We start from the raw sequence: 14553 nt of genomic DNA on the forward strand, positions 1-14553 counted from the left end.
TGCATTCTGAGGAGTAATCTGGGCAAAGATTCAAAAAAGGAACGCATGTGGTATATTCTTAAAAAAAAAAAAAAAAGCCAGTGTGACTTGGGAGTGAGCAAGAGAGGCCTGTGAGGAGGCTGGACACAAGGCAGGGAATATACTACATAGGGCCCCGTAGGCTTTTTAAAAATTGGGGGCTTTATCCTACGTTCAATGAGAAGATATCCAAAGACTTTTAAACAGAATTATATTCAAATTTGTATTTTAAAAGATCATTCTGGATGTAGTATGGCAAAAAATGAGGGAGCGGAAAATGGAGGCAGGGAGGCCAACACGGTGGTGGCCATGGGTCAGGTGCGAGATGAAAGTGGGTTAGATTGGGACTGTAAGGGAATTTTGAAAGTAAACTTCAGAATGTTACGGGGGATTGGCTATTGAAAGTACTTAGATTAGCCATTAATGTATGATAAGTATCCCCAAATCTCAATGACATACAACAATAGCATTTGCTTAGCTCATACACTATGGGTGGGTTATCTATGCTGGGCCTTTAGGCAGCTGTGCCCTGTGCCTTCTCGATCCTGGTCCCATACACACTTTCGTGTGCTGGCTCTTTATTGTTGTTTCATAGTGTGATCCTCCCGTTTCACTTGACTGGATTGTAGCTTCTTGAGAATATGCACTATTTTTCATACTTTAGGAATATTCTCCAAAATATAGTTAAGGGCATGACTACATAAATGGTAGAATCTTAATAAGTGTTGGCTTATCTACCAATTTGTATAAAGCCAGGCTAATTGCTCAGAATTTTGAAGGGGTATATTGAATCACTTTCTAATTGATTGATTGATTGATGCAATAATGTATTAATTTTCCCAGCCCTTTATTTAGCAGTCAGTGTACTAGGACCTGAGGATTCAGAAAATTCCAAAACCTTATCCCTATTCTCTTGGAATTCAGTCTAGTAGGAGTGAGAGACCTATAAAGGAAAATAATTTGTGCCTTTCAGTCTGCATTATCATTGAATACCATTACCGGACCATTAAAAAAAAATCACCCGTGGGGCGCCTGGGTGGCTCAGTTGGTTAGGCGACTGCCTTCGGCTCAGGTCATGATCCTGGAGTCCCGGGATCGAGTCCCACATCGGGCTCCCTGCTCGGCGGGGGGTCTGCTTCTCCCTCTGACCCTCTTCCCTCTCGTGCTCTCTGTCTCTCATTCTCTCTCTCTCAAATAAAAAAAAAAAAAAATCACCCGTAAAAAATATATTCTTGCAAAATAACCATGAAAATTTCAGACTGATAAGTCTGAACTATGTAGTCTGAACACAGTGAACTCTGTCCATATCCTTGCAAAGATCAGTTAGCCTCATTCCAAACTCCAAAGTGTAGCTTAATTTAACCAAAACAATTTTCCCGCTTCTACCTTCCACACACAAACCTGTTCTTGCCTCTGGCCCATTCATTGCAGCTTCCAAAGGCCAATATTCAGTGAGTAATGTTGAAATGAATTTTATCCTTCACAAGGAGCTCAAAAATCTAAATGTAAGAAGAGAAATAATTTGACAAATTCTATTTAAGCTCCCATATGTCTCCTAATTCCAGACATTATATGAGCATTGTGGAGATCCTTAAAGCTAATACACACAAACAAAAAGAGGACTTTATGGCTTCTGGTTAGAATTAATGAAAAACAATCTTTCTCTTGAAGAGATTTTATCATGGAAGAGAAGAACATTCTCTGCTGTTTTGCTCCCAGTTATTATTTAGCAACTGAGTGCTGATACGGAAACCATAGAAGAGCTTATTTTAAACTATTTTTAGTTCTGAAGACTTACAACAAAATAAAGAGATTACTCTGTCTTTAAATTTTTTTTTAGATTATTTATTTATTTGACAGAGAGAAAGAGTGAGAGAGTATAGGCAGGAGGAGCGTCAGGGGGAGAGGGAGAAGCAGACTCCCTGCTGAGCAGGAAGCCCCATGAGGGACTTGATCCCAGGACCCTGGGATCATGACCTGAGCTGAAGGCAGATGCTTAACCGACTGAGCCACCCAAGCACCCCTCCAGCTCTAATTTTTTAAAGAAAACTGTAAGACTCCCCCATCTTTAATACTATTTTATAACACTGGTGAATAGATTATCTCTACAGAAAAGTGTCAAATGCATCAGCTAGCTATATATGAGATTATGTTAGGAAATCTTGCCAAATATGAACATGATGGCTTTCTCAGCCAAGAAAGAAAGTCTGCAGTAATTATTTTTGTTATTCATACTTCAAATTCACTTGGTCTCAAATATCCAAGTAATTGAAGCAAAATTAGAAATTTTACCCGTGGAGTGAGTGCTAAAATGATTTAAGGTCTAGTAAAAAGCTGTGGTTAAACTGAAAAAGAGACATTTCCATAGTTGTTTTTAGAGTCTTTTTTTCCTTCTACCCCAATGTTTTCTTTTTAATTTAAATATTTTGCTCTCTTGGTTTGAAAGTAGAAAATAAAAAAGTGATTCCACGTAACTGAATTACTAGTCGAACTGCAGATGTTAGGTTTTAAACAAAATTATTGATCACCTAGGTGTAAAAATGTTGTAATTTCTGGGGCGCCTGAGTGGCTCAGTTGGTTAAGTGTCTGACTCTTGATTTTGGCTCAGGTCATGATCTCAGGGTCCTGAGATCAAGCCCCTCATTGGGCTCCATGTTCAGTGTGGACTCTGCTTGTCCCTTTCCCTCTGCTCTTCCCCAGCTCTCTCTTTCTGTCTCTCAAAAATAAATAAAATCTTGAAAAAAATGTTGCAATTTCTTTTTATGAAATTTCCATGAGGAATAGGGAGAAAATTTTTTTTGCTAGGTTAAACCTATAAAATTTGAGAATTTTTATTAGCTGATATTCCAAGGCAAATTTAGGCCTGTAGGGCAAAGTTTGTGTACCTTAATTAATAACCATACACAGAGATGATACTTAAAATTTTGCTGCATGCCTTATAAGAGATATTTCCCTTCTCAAATCCAGCCATTTACTACCACCGAAAACTTAATTCAAAATAGTCCACTCTCTCTGGCATTTATACACACACTCCTTTTTATACATTATATACACATGTACATGTTTTGTTTGTTTGTTTTTTGTTTTTAGAGAGAGAGAGTGCACCGATGGAGAGAGGGAGAGAGAGAATCTTAAGCAGGCTCCACACTCAGTGTGAAGCACCCCGTGGGGCTAGATCTCAGGACCCGAGCCGAAATCAAGAGTTGGATGCCTAACTGACTGAGCCACCCAGGAGCCCCTCACGTACATACATTTTTTAAAAATTTAATGAGATCTTACCACAAACATTTACACATTATGAGATGGATTATCGTTTTAAGAGTTTGTCTTTGTGACTCTTTAGTGTCATTCTATATAGATATACAACATTATTCGTAAGTGCAATGTATTCCCTAAAACTGACATGCCATGACTTATTTAATTATCCTGACAGCAATTTGATTGATTTGGTTTATTTGCTTTAGAAGAATACAACAATGAACTTTCTTACACATGAATCATTGACCAAATATGAATGCTATAGGCTAAATATATAGAAGTAAAATTCGTGCATGTGGCTTACAGAAATGTTAAGTTTTGATAGATATTGACAAAATACCCTCTGAAAATGGTTAGTGACTTCAAATTCTCACCAGTGGGTTATGAAAGTACCTGTTCTTTAATATCCTCCCCAAAATAAATACTATCAAGCTTCAAAAGTTTGTATACCTGAGGAGTAAAAACTATAGTCATATTGTTTCAGTTTCAATTCCCCTGATTGCTACTAAGGTTTAGCATAATTTCATATATATGTAGTAGGCAGTTTTTCTTTCTGTGAATTCTTTCCTTGTATCTTTTGTCTAATTTTTTTAAGATTTGCTTATTTATTTGAGAGAGGGGAGGGGCCAAGGGAGAGGGTGAGAGAGTATCTTCAAGCAGACTCCCCACTGAGCATGGAGCCCAACGTGGGGCTTCAGCCCCACAACCCAGGAGATCATGACCAGAGCTGAAATCAAGAGTCGGTTGCTCAACGGACTGAGCCACCTGGGCACCCCTTTTATCTAATTTCTTATAAGATTGTTGCCCCTTTTCCTAGTTATGTGGGAGATCTCTCTGTACAATGGTCATTACTACTTGTTTCTTAAACTTTTTTGTAAATATTTTCTTTCAGTATTGTCTTTTATTATTGCTATTGTTATTATGATCTTTGCCAAAAAGAAATGTGAAGATTTTTATATAATTTATCTGTTAATTATTTTCTTTAGTTTGTGGGAGGCCCTTTCTCATTACTCAAGATTAAAAAACCATTATTCTATTTAAAATTTTTTTAAAATGTTACTTACATTCGCACTTTAATCATTTGGTAATTTATTTTATGTATGGTGTTCAGTAGGGATCTAATATAATCTTAAAGGGCTAGTTGCACCTTTTAAATAATCCAACTTTTTCCTGCTAATTTAAATTTCCATTTTCTCTCACATATTAATACACACACAAGTGCGCATGTGCACACACGCACATTTGCCTCTTCTGGACTCTCCGATTTGTTCCCTTCATCTACTTGTCTATTCTATTCCTGTGCCAATAAACTGCTTGCATCCTCATAGCTTCACAGTAGGTTTTGATGTTTGTTATGGCAAATCATCCCAGTTGTCCCTCCCAGATAGCCTTGTCTAGTTCCATAGAAGTCCTATTATGAATTTGACTGAGATCATATTGAATTTATAATTATTTGATGGAGAATTATGGTCTCTTCAGTGTTGAGTGTAGGGATTCTTAGTTATGCAGTCATCGTGATATTTGGAATTTCCCCTTTCCTTGTCTATGGATGATATTTCTATTTAGGTTGCTTCCAGATTGTGGGCAAGCTGTGGAACATGCTGTGGGGTTTACCCCTAGCTCCCTTCTGGGCACTCACCTGCTGCTTTATTCAGGGCCAAATGTGACGTCCTACATCTATTGATTCTGGCTCTGAAGATCTTCCAACCACGCCTAGCTCTGCAGCAGTTCTCACCTCTATGTGTTTTGAAAAAAACCATGCTTCCCTCTGGTTTTGATTTTCTGAGACACAATCCCATTGACTTTCTATCATGTAGGAATGTCTCCCATTTCTTGTTTCTCACCAACACTTTGGATTAAAACATAGTCCACCACAGTTTGGTAATTTTCAATCGAAAGGTGATTTACCCACTCTTGTCACATTTTCAGCAAGTTCTTGAAAATATTTTCTGGGAGAAAGAAATTAACAAGGCCCCCGTGAGATTCTGTTTCTGTATTTGTAAGGCCAAGGTGATGAAACCCTCTTTTACAGGGCTGTTTGGGAGTTTTAAATGAGACACACACGAATCTTAATCTCCTACCATAAGATACATTCAATAAATATCAAAGAACCTCCCTTTTCTTTCATGTTAACAAAAATTCACCTCATTAAAAAAAAAAATTCTGACCTAAGGGTTGTGGAAATGTTACCGGTGCAAAACAGAACCATCCTGCACTAGCATCTACAGCATCTGAAATTTCTCAGGTACACGTTGCCTCCAGCAACGCCACGGGCAGAACGATAGGAACTGGAATGTGGGGAGCATTCTGGATATGTCTGGCCTGATGACCGGAATGTAATAGCAGCCGGAACACTCGGTGAGAAAAATGATATCGGGGTATTCCCAAGAAATGACAGTGACGCCGTCTGCCCTGTCGAGCTTCTTAGCTGTTGTGTAGCTGCTGCGGTGGCAATTCATTTCCTCCGCGACATCTCAGCGAAGGTAGATCACAGAGCAGCCACATCACAGACAAGGTGGCCTCATTGTGCTAATAGCCTCGTAGCAGCTTTCCAAGTGCTGACCGCTGGTTGCGCTAATTAGAATGTAGTTTTAAAAAGCGATCGGCTGTCCTGTTTGTAATTATAAGCAATTATTGCGTGCGCTCTGTCAAAATCAAGGTGAAAAATTTACAAGGACCTGTGAAATACTAAGCTTTTTGTTTATTTGTTCGTTTTTTTGTTTTTAGCTCGTACTTGAATGCCTGTAAAAAAGTAGAGGCTGGTAGCAGGTATTAATAGGGCCATCACCGATGAGAAATAGAAAAGGTGAGTGATGGTCTCTGAATAATATGCGGTAAGTCAGGGTAAAGCACGGATCTATGATGGATTTTCTGGCATTTAGAGTAGTGTTTTCCTCTCGGGTCTGTAATGCTGCTTTTCTTTTCCCTTTTGATGTACACGAAGGGCATTTGCTCTGATGCTAAATTTTGCTCTTTCACAGCAGCGTTGCCATCCAAATCAAAACATAAATAAATAAACAAAGAAAGAAGTACTGTCCATGTCTAGAAGCATCTACAGTGAATTTGAAATTTCAAGGACAACTTGGAGGTACCAGTGATTCATGAAGCAGGAATGTTAGCCAAGCCTGATGTAATATTTTATATGAAGGGCTTTTCACTCACAAAGGGCTCAGTATTTAACAAAACTAAATATCCAAAGGCATCCATTTCATCCTACACAGACTAATGATGTGCAAATCGGATTGGATGGACCTGAGAAGTCATTTAACATACAGCAAGTGTTTATAGCAACTGAGCTAAGCGGATAAAAAGACCCTGTTCTTTTGAAACTACAGGGGAAGGCTCTAAGCAGGCGGCCCCAGGCATCTAGCTCAGCTGGCTCTGTCCAGGTCTCCGGGCTGTGGGGACACAACCATGGGCCAGCTATATTTGCTAACCACACATTAAAAGTTATGAAATGTTTATTTTTGGCTTCTCGGGCTAGGGAAAGTTAAAGATCATATCTGTAACCAAATAAGCTTATGAGCCCTCTATACTTCAGGCCTTCTCTGTAACCTTAGTCTGCGCAAACAAACTCAGATTTATCCCTTTTATAAGGGAGAAGAGATTATCATTCCTTATCGGCGAGCCGCCACAAGTCCTGAATTATATACAGCTGCTAACATCAGAATTATTTTGAGCCTTATGCTTTTGTGAGATTAATGTTGTGAAGACCAGCACCACCATCTGTCTGCCTCTTGGAGACCAGGATCTTACTTGCTTCTGTTGGAACTGTTCTTTCTCCTAGGAAAAACAGCATGCGAGTACCACACAAGAAACTCCTGGTGTCAAGTTTTTAAATTGTTTTGAGGAAGCCACTCTGTTACAACCCATCCCATGTCCCTGTCGTGTGGGACATAGGTAAGCTATACAACTTATTCATATAGTCCATCTGGTCCTCAAAAAAGATTTGGACATTTGCAATTAACACTTTCTTCCTAGAAATATTTAACACATTGGCTTTTAGAGCTCTTCGCTCTATTCTGGATCCTATTCCTAAGGCCAGATTAAGTTGGAATAGACATATGATAAAATCTCATTGGTCTGAGTTTATGGAAAAGGGAGGGGCAAGAATGTCACTGGGAAGTATAGATTATTTTAGGTGAAAGTACATTTGACGACTAGAGTCCGGCTAACAACGTTTGCCTGTGCATGCTTTGATAAATGAATAAGAATACACTGCTATTTCCTCATAATTCTGTGCTTTTGCTACCCTGGCAAAAGTTACAGCAGCACAAAAAATTTAGCCTAGAGTTTCCTGACAGCTAAGACAAGTGAAAACTGTTGGCATTTGTGGTGATATTTGTCAGATAAGAGGAAACACACAATTTTCTGAACAGGGATAACATTTTTACTGACATCGAACTGAAGGTAAAATTATTGCTCCTTATATAGTTACTAGTCCAAAGTAGTTAACAGATTTTCTTCTTTTGTTGAGCACCTACTATATGATCAGACACTGCTAGGTATTGAAGTTTATAGACCAATAAGACAAAGTCCCTGTACCCGAAAGGGCTAACAGTCTATATAAATAAAATGATGCATAATGATTTTATAAAGGTGTAACTTTATTCAAATCATTGTATTTTTCTTTTTCTTTCATAAACAGGGGGGCATAATATTAAATCTTAATTGATGCATGCTATCCCTTGGACAGTGCTTTCAGGACCACTCACTTAACCCAGACCAGAGAGAATTTGAGAACATGTCCATTGCACTGTCTTTCTCAAATCTCACATGTATGAAATGAGCCTTTGGCATATCTTGGGTCATAGGCTCTTCGTGGCTCATTTCTGAGATAAGAGTCTTGGGTCTTAAATACTCTGTGTTGTTGATTGAAGAATTTAGAGGCTAGACATTTAGGACACAGACTTTTAATTTTCTTGTGAAACTTTTAAGCATCCAATTAGAGTTTTGTTGTTGTTATTTTTTTTGGCAGATATTTGGCCAGTCACCGTCTGTTCTTCCTGGAAATCATGGAGGCCAGCAGAAAGGACCAATATTTTCCTCCAAGAAGATCTCTGAAACAATTTGAGCCCTTAGGCAGGCACTTGGCTGAATCCCAGAAATCTGTGCCATCTAGCACAGTGAAGGTGATTTGGGATAACTCGTGATAGACCTGCTTCTTGAGGGCAGGAATCTACAGCCTATTCACAATGCAAATTACATATTATTATCAAATAACATATTGCCAGGCATGCAGTGCTCAACAAGTGGTTGTTGAACTAAAATAAAACCAAAAGTAGACATTAGTACAGTATGGGAATTACCACATTGAATGTTCAAGTAACTCAATTGTTGTAGTCACTAGGTTACAAAGATCAATATCCACAGATCCTACTCACAAGGAATTTACGATACTTTTTGGGAGGCGAACGTTAATCACTACCAGATGCTGGAGAAGAACAGAAGAAAGTAATTGATTTTGCCTCAGCAGATTGGGGAAGTCTTTATACTTTTAAATGAGATAACCTTTGAGGTGCATCTTTAGGAATGAGAAGAAATTAATCAGGCAGAAAAAGATGGAAAGGTATTTCATACTGTTTTCGGTATTGCCACATAACAAAACACCCCCAAACTCAGCTTGGAACAACAATAATGGTTGATTTTGCTCATGACTCTGAAATTTGAGCAGGGCTTGACAGGGACAGCTTATTTCTATTGAGTGTGTCTTCAGCTGGGTGGCTTGGCCATTTGTTGGCCATTTGTTGGTTGGTAGACCAGTCAGGGCTGCCAGCTGAAGTCCTTTCAACACAACTGCTTGGGCTTTCTCACAGCATGGCTGCTGCGTTTCAAAAGCCTGTGTTCCAAGAGACAGGAAACGGAAGTCTCTTAAGTCCTGAGCCTAGAGATTGGCACAGCATCACTTTTGCTGCCTGCCAAAGTTCAAGGAGAGGGAAAGTAGACTCCCAGAAATTTTGTATCCCTTCTTAATCCACCACATCTACAGATAACCTACCACCAGCAATGGCATACTAAATGAACGATTTGGTAATGTAGATAAACCAGTTGCGACAAAGGAATATAAGGTGACAATCGGGGGAATGGGGGGATGATGGTAGAAGAGGCGCATTGAAGCAGATAGCAGAGAGCCTTTTATACTGTGCTTTTGGGTTTTACAATCTTCTGCCCCCAGAACTGGCCTGATCATTTCTGTGTTTAGGAAGATCAGTTGGGTAGCTCTGTGAAAGCCTGACTAGAAGCAAATGGCATTGCAAACAGCATAACTGGGCAGAAACTCTTGTGATAGTTTACGAGAAAGTTGATGAACTCAGACATAAGTGGGAGTAGAGTACTAGAAAAAGAGCTGCATTTCAGTGAATTTTCAGTTACAGATTTAGAAGAAACTGGTTCCTAAATGGATGTATAATTAAGAGATAATGAATCAGGGTGGCCTTCAAGTTTCTAGCTTGAAGAGTGGGAGAGACTATAGAACACAAAAAGAGAATCACATTTGGGGAAAGAGAGAGAAGATGGTGGGTTTAATTTTTTAGGACATGCTTGATTTGAGACACAGCTGGCATTATTAGGCTAAGAAGTTTGATCAGCAAGTGGTTATATGAATAAAGAACTTAAAAGGGAGGTTAGGTGTGAAACATCTAAATTTGTAGTTATAAAGCTTGAAGCACTAGTTGAAACTAGAGGAACACATGAGATAAAAAAAAACCCACTATTTTTTGAGCAAAGAAGAAAACTGAAGGCAGACTCTGGAGGACAGAACCAAGCGAAAGGATAACAAGACCAAAAGAAATGGAAAGGCAATAGAGGTAGAGTAAATGCCTTCTTGATCTTACAAATCAGAATGAGCAAATATTCTCAGATCTGCATCACAAAGCAAGTTGGGAAACATTATTTCCCAAACTGATTTTTATGATCCATATGTTTTGTTCAAGGATACACAAATGAGAAGGTAGGCGTATGATTTGTCTTTTATTTACCAACAACTAGATTTGTAGCAGTTTTACAGAAGGTGGGGCTCACTGGTTACAAATACAGAAGCCTTCTCTTTTTCTTTCTCTTTGTCTCTCCTTTTTTTTTTTTAAGAGAGCAAGTGAGTGTGCAAGCGGGGGTGTGGAGGGGCAGAGGGAGAGAGAAAGAGATCATTTTAAGCAGGCTCCAAGCCCAACACACGCGGGGCTTGATCTGACAACCCTGAGATCATGACTTGAGTCGAAACCAAGATTCGGACGCTTAACCATCTGAGCCACCCAGAAGCCCCAGAAGCTTTCTATTTTTTAATTATAAAACTATAAAAGCATTCAAAAATATTAGAAAATAGATTCTGTTTCTTCATATAGAATATGTGTGGTCTAGCCCTTCTAGAAGAGCCATCTTTTTAAATAGCTCCTTTCATCTCTAGTTATCAGTGTCATTTACTTGGCTATGAAGTCACTAATTCATCTAATACCTACTATCCTAGCACAGCAGGGTAAGTAAAATGTACCTAGCTGTAAATTTGGGAAAGAATGTCATCACTTAAGTTGGTTAAGGGCTTTCTCTAAACTACCGTAATTCTTGGGTCATAAACTATTAGAAATTTGAATGTTTACTTTGAATATTAATAATGAAGGCAACTCAAGATCTCTTTTAGTTTTTACTTGCATATCTCTTGTGGGGCCATTGGGAAGACAAAATTTACACTTGATCCCCTGTGATCCATAGGAAAGTCTACCAATAAGCTCCCCAGAAAGATGTGAACAACTTTTGTCTATACCTCTAGGTCCTATACTGCAACCACTGAGAGCTAGCTTTGCTATGTATAGAGCCAATGGAAGCCAGAGGTAGTGGATCTTTGCCCTCCTAAGGGGAAGGCCTGGAAGAGACTTGGCATAGTTCTCAAAAGATGGTGTTACCTAGACTCATTTCCCTGACCCAACCTTAGAAAGCTATGTAGCTGGGATGCCTGGGTGGCTCAGTCGGTTAAGTGTCTGCCTTCAGCTCAGGTCATGATCCCAGTGTCCTGGGATCGAGTCCCGCCTTGGGCTCCTTGCTCAGCGGGGAGCCTGCTTCTCCCTCTGCCTGCAACTCTCCCTGCTTGTGCTCTCTCTCTCGGATAAATAAAATAAGTAAAATCTTAAAAAAGAAAAGAAAGCTATGTAGCAACAACAACTATATACAGCAAATATCTCATTGTAGCTTTGATTTGTACTTCCCTGATAATTAATGGTGTTGAGCATCTTTTTATATACTTGTTGGTCATTTGTAAGTCTTCTACAGAGAAATGTCTATTCAAATCCTTTGTCCATTTTTTACGCGTTTTGTTGTCGTTGTTGTTTGGTTTTGGAGGTTTTTTTGCTATAGAGTTGTGGACGTTCCTTAAATATTTTAGAAATTAACTCCTTGTCAGATATATGGTTTGCAAATATTTTGTCCCATTCCATGGGATGCATTTTCGTTCTCTCGATTGTTTTCTTTGCTGTGAAGAAGCTTGTCGGTTACTATTCATTTATTGAGAGGGGTGATTTAGTTTCTAAGTCAAGGGGATTGCCCAACATCATGGCAATTACCCTTGTGTAACTTTAAGTGGCAGTGTTCAGAGGTAGCATGTTCTCTAAAGTTGTGTTATCTAGCAGATGGTACTGACTTTATATTAAAGGCATGAGAGTAATGAAATGATGGAAAATTGAAAACAATGATAACCACAAATCCACGCCTCATGGGAAAGACTTTATTTTAATAAAGGAAGAGGGTGTAAATCTCTGCAAAATGTGGGGAGAGGTACTCTTTCCCCAGAGTACTTCCTGGTAGAAGACATACCAGCAAACTAACACTCTGAAGTCCAAGTTGTCAAGAAGCCTGTGTCCCTTGTAAAGTGGGAAGAAACCACGCCACAATTCTACTATTCTCTAAGCTTAATGAAATGCTAGCAGGCTGCCCTGCTGTTCCCCGAATCTTATATTTCCAGGCCTTACCACCTGTGCAACAAAAGCAAGCAATCTATTTAGAAGAGTGTTTTTCATTCTCTTAACTCTGAAGGTCTTTATTCTCAGCATGAGATTATTGCAACAACTTAACAAGCCGTGTTTTCTCCCCCTATTTTCCTTTCTTTTCTTTTTGCACCTATGTCCTTTTAAGTCCATTCAGGCCTTAGGGAAACATTTAGTACTTAAGCTTTGGTTTTTCAAGCTCAATCGGGTAGAAAATCTAACACAGAATGTGTGCACAAACGATAGCTCTGGACAATAGAGACGAACAAATAGCACAAAGAGGAAAGAAGAATATGAGTGCTCAGGGAGCAGGGCTGCACTTGAATTCAATTTCCCAACAGCAGACCTGATGCTTGCTCCCAAGATTCCCAGGTTTCAAATTGGTCATATACTGAGGGCCAGTTACCTGGACAATGGAAGGAACTGGTAGTCAGTCATTATGATCTTGGTTTCTAGGTTGTTAGGAGACTAATATTAATCCTGAAATTGTATGAGGAATGTGTTCATTTGGCCATAATTGTATAGTCTTCTTGAAAGCATTTACCAGTAATGCTAATTTAACGCAAATCACCCCAGGGGAGTATTTCTGAGCTAGAAAATTGCCAATTTATTGGTTAACTCAGGATAGTTTCTCCAGATCAGAAAAAGCAACAGGAAACTCACAAAAAGATACAGGTATATATTTTCATTTTCTATCAGATGAACAATTCAGTATAAAGATTATCAGAGCACACATTGTTCTTTGAAAAACCAAGTGCCGGTGTTGGCCCCCTGTCAAAGGATCATGAATGTGACTGAGTTACATACAATTAAAAGCATCATAAGATATTTACACCAGGAGATAATAATGCTGTTTTCAGAAAACACTTCAATTTGAATAAATACATCAGAATGTTTCCTTTCACAGGGAAATATCTATGTAAAATAATTATTCATTCTATAGTCTTGATCTCCCTCCAAATTAAAGCATAGATTATAGGTGGCTTATTTGTGTTTGTTTTGTTTTGTGAGTGAAAAGAAGAGTGAAAATCCCAAGAAGATTCCAAAAGTGTTACATCTTTAGAAGCAAGACAAAAAGAACCATAAGCATTTGCTTAAGCTTGTTTTTTAGAATTATTTTTACTGTTGGTAAAATTTTTACTGTTTTTCATTCCTCCTTTTGATGTTCTTCGGTCATTTACTTATTCCCTCATAGTTGTCTGATAGTAAAAGCCATGTTTCCAAATTCTTGGAAGTGAAGTTCCAAGGTTTCATTTTTGAGACAATGTATTTTTAAGCTTTATAGAGAATGGTGTGATGGTCGGTGATTTCATGGATCCCTGAGTCAACTCTGTTGAGCATGATTGGTTAAAGGAATAATTTCTCACAAATGTTAGAGATCTTAGGTTGGAAGTGTAGACTTTTTTTTTTTCTCAAAAAAGAGGTTGCTTTCTCTATTGACATGATTATGATATTCAGTTTGTCTTTACCACCGATGGCAAAGATTTGGCATTTTAACATTAAATAAACACCAGGAATAATGGGGATAGAATATTAACACAACCATTAAAATAAATAATTTAAAATTTTAAAACTTAAAAAAAAGACTTTTCCTTCAATGAGTTGTTTTAAATGTTAATATATATTAATACATATTAATATAAAATATATTATTAAAGTTGTCAAAACAATTTTTATATGTAGATAGCTGAAATGTTGTATAACAGGTTTGCTTGAAGAGAGTTGGGTAAGATTTCAGTAGTTGTCCTAGGATGTATAATTTATGCAAGTATACATACATACTTGGGAAGATAGAATTGATCCAGTCTCTTAGATGTGGTTCATTTATGCTATAGTTGGACCTTATTCTGAACAACTTGGTGTTTCTAGAAGGCTACATAGTTGTAGTCACATGTGACTTTGTTATTAAATAAGTCAACATACTTCTTACGGTCAATGATCTGAATTTCAGTTTTAAGAAGTTAGATATTGAATTGTATGAATTCCTTATATATTTTGTATATTAACCACTTATCAGATATATGATTTGCAAATATTTTTTCCCATTCCTTAGGATTGCTATAGGTTGCCTTTTCATTTTGTTTGTTTTTTGCCATGCAGAAGCTTTTTAGTTCAATGTAGTCCCACTTGTTTATTTTTGCTTTTGTTGTCTTTTGTGCATTTGGTGTTTATCCAAAAAAATTATTGCCAAGACCAACATCAAGGTGCTTTTCCCCTATGTTAAGGTATGTTCCCTCCATACTCTGTTGAGTTTTTATCATGAAAGGATGCTGTTATTTTGTCAAATGCTTTTTTTGCATCTATTGAGATG

The 14553-nt window shown here is 38.1% G+C and overlaps 1 long non-coding RNA gene across 2 annotated transcripts in view; it reads left to right on the plus strand.

The window, feature by feature from the left end:
* LOC145717031 (uncharacterized) overlaps window positions 1-13819 on the plus strand; it is a 226262-nt gene extending 212443 nt beyond the window's left edge. Inside the window, exons 8-11 of one of the 2 annotated variants that reach the window (XR_014140008.1) lie at window positions 5522-5634; window positions 6004-6082; window positions 7064-7176; window positions 8255-13817. This is a non-coding gene — a long non-coding RNA (uncharacterized LOC145717031). Of the gene's footprint in view, window positions 1-5521; window positions 7177-8254 lie in introns of both variants that reach the window. The other variant, XR_014140009.1, reaches the window with a different exon arrangement.
* The last annotated feature ends 734 nt before the right edge of the window (window positions 13820-14553 follow it).

Source organism: Leptonychotes weddellii, chromosome 14 (genome assembly GCF_054177405.1).
Source record: "Leptonychotes weddellii isolate Sample4059 chromosome 14, ASM5417740v2, whole genome shotgun sequence".
Taxonomy (NCBI): Eukaryota; Metazoa; Chordata; class Mammalia; order Carnivora; family Phocidae; genus Leptonychotes; species Leptonychotes weddellii.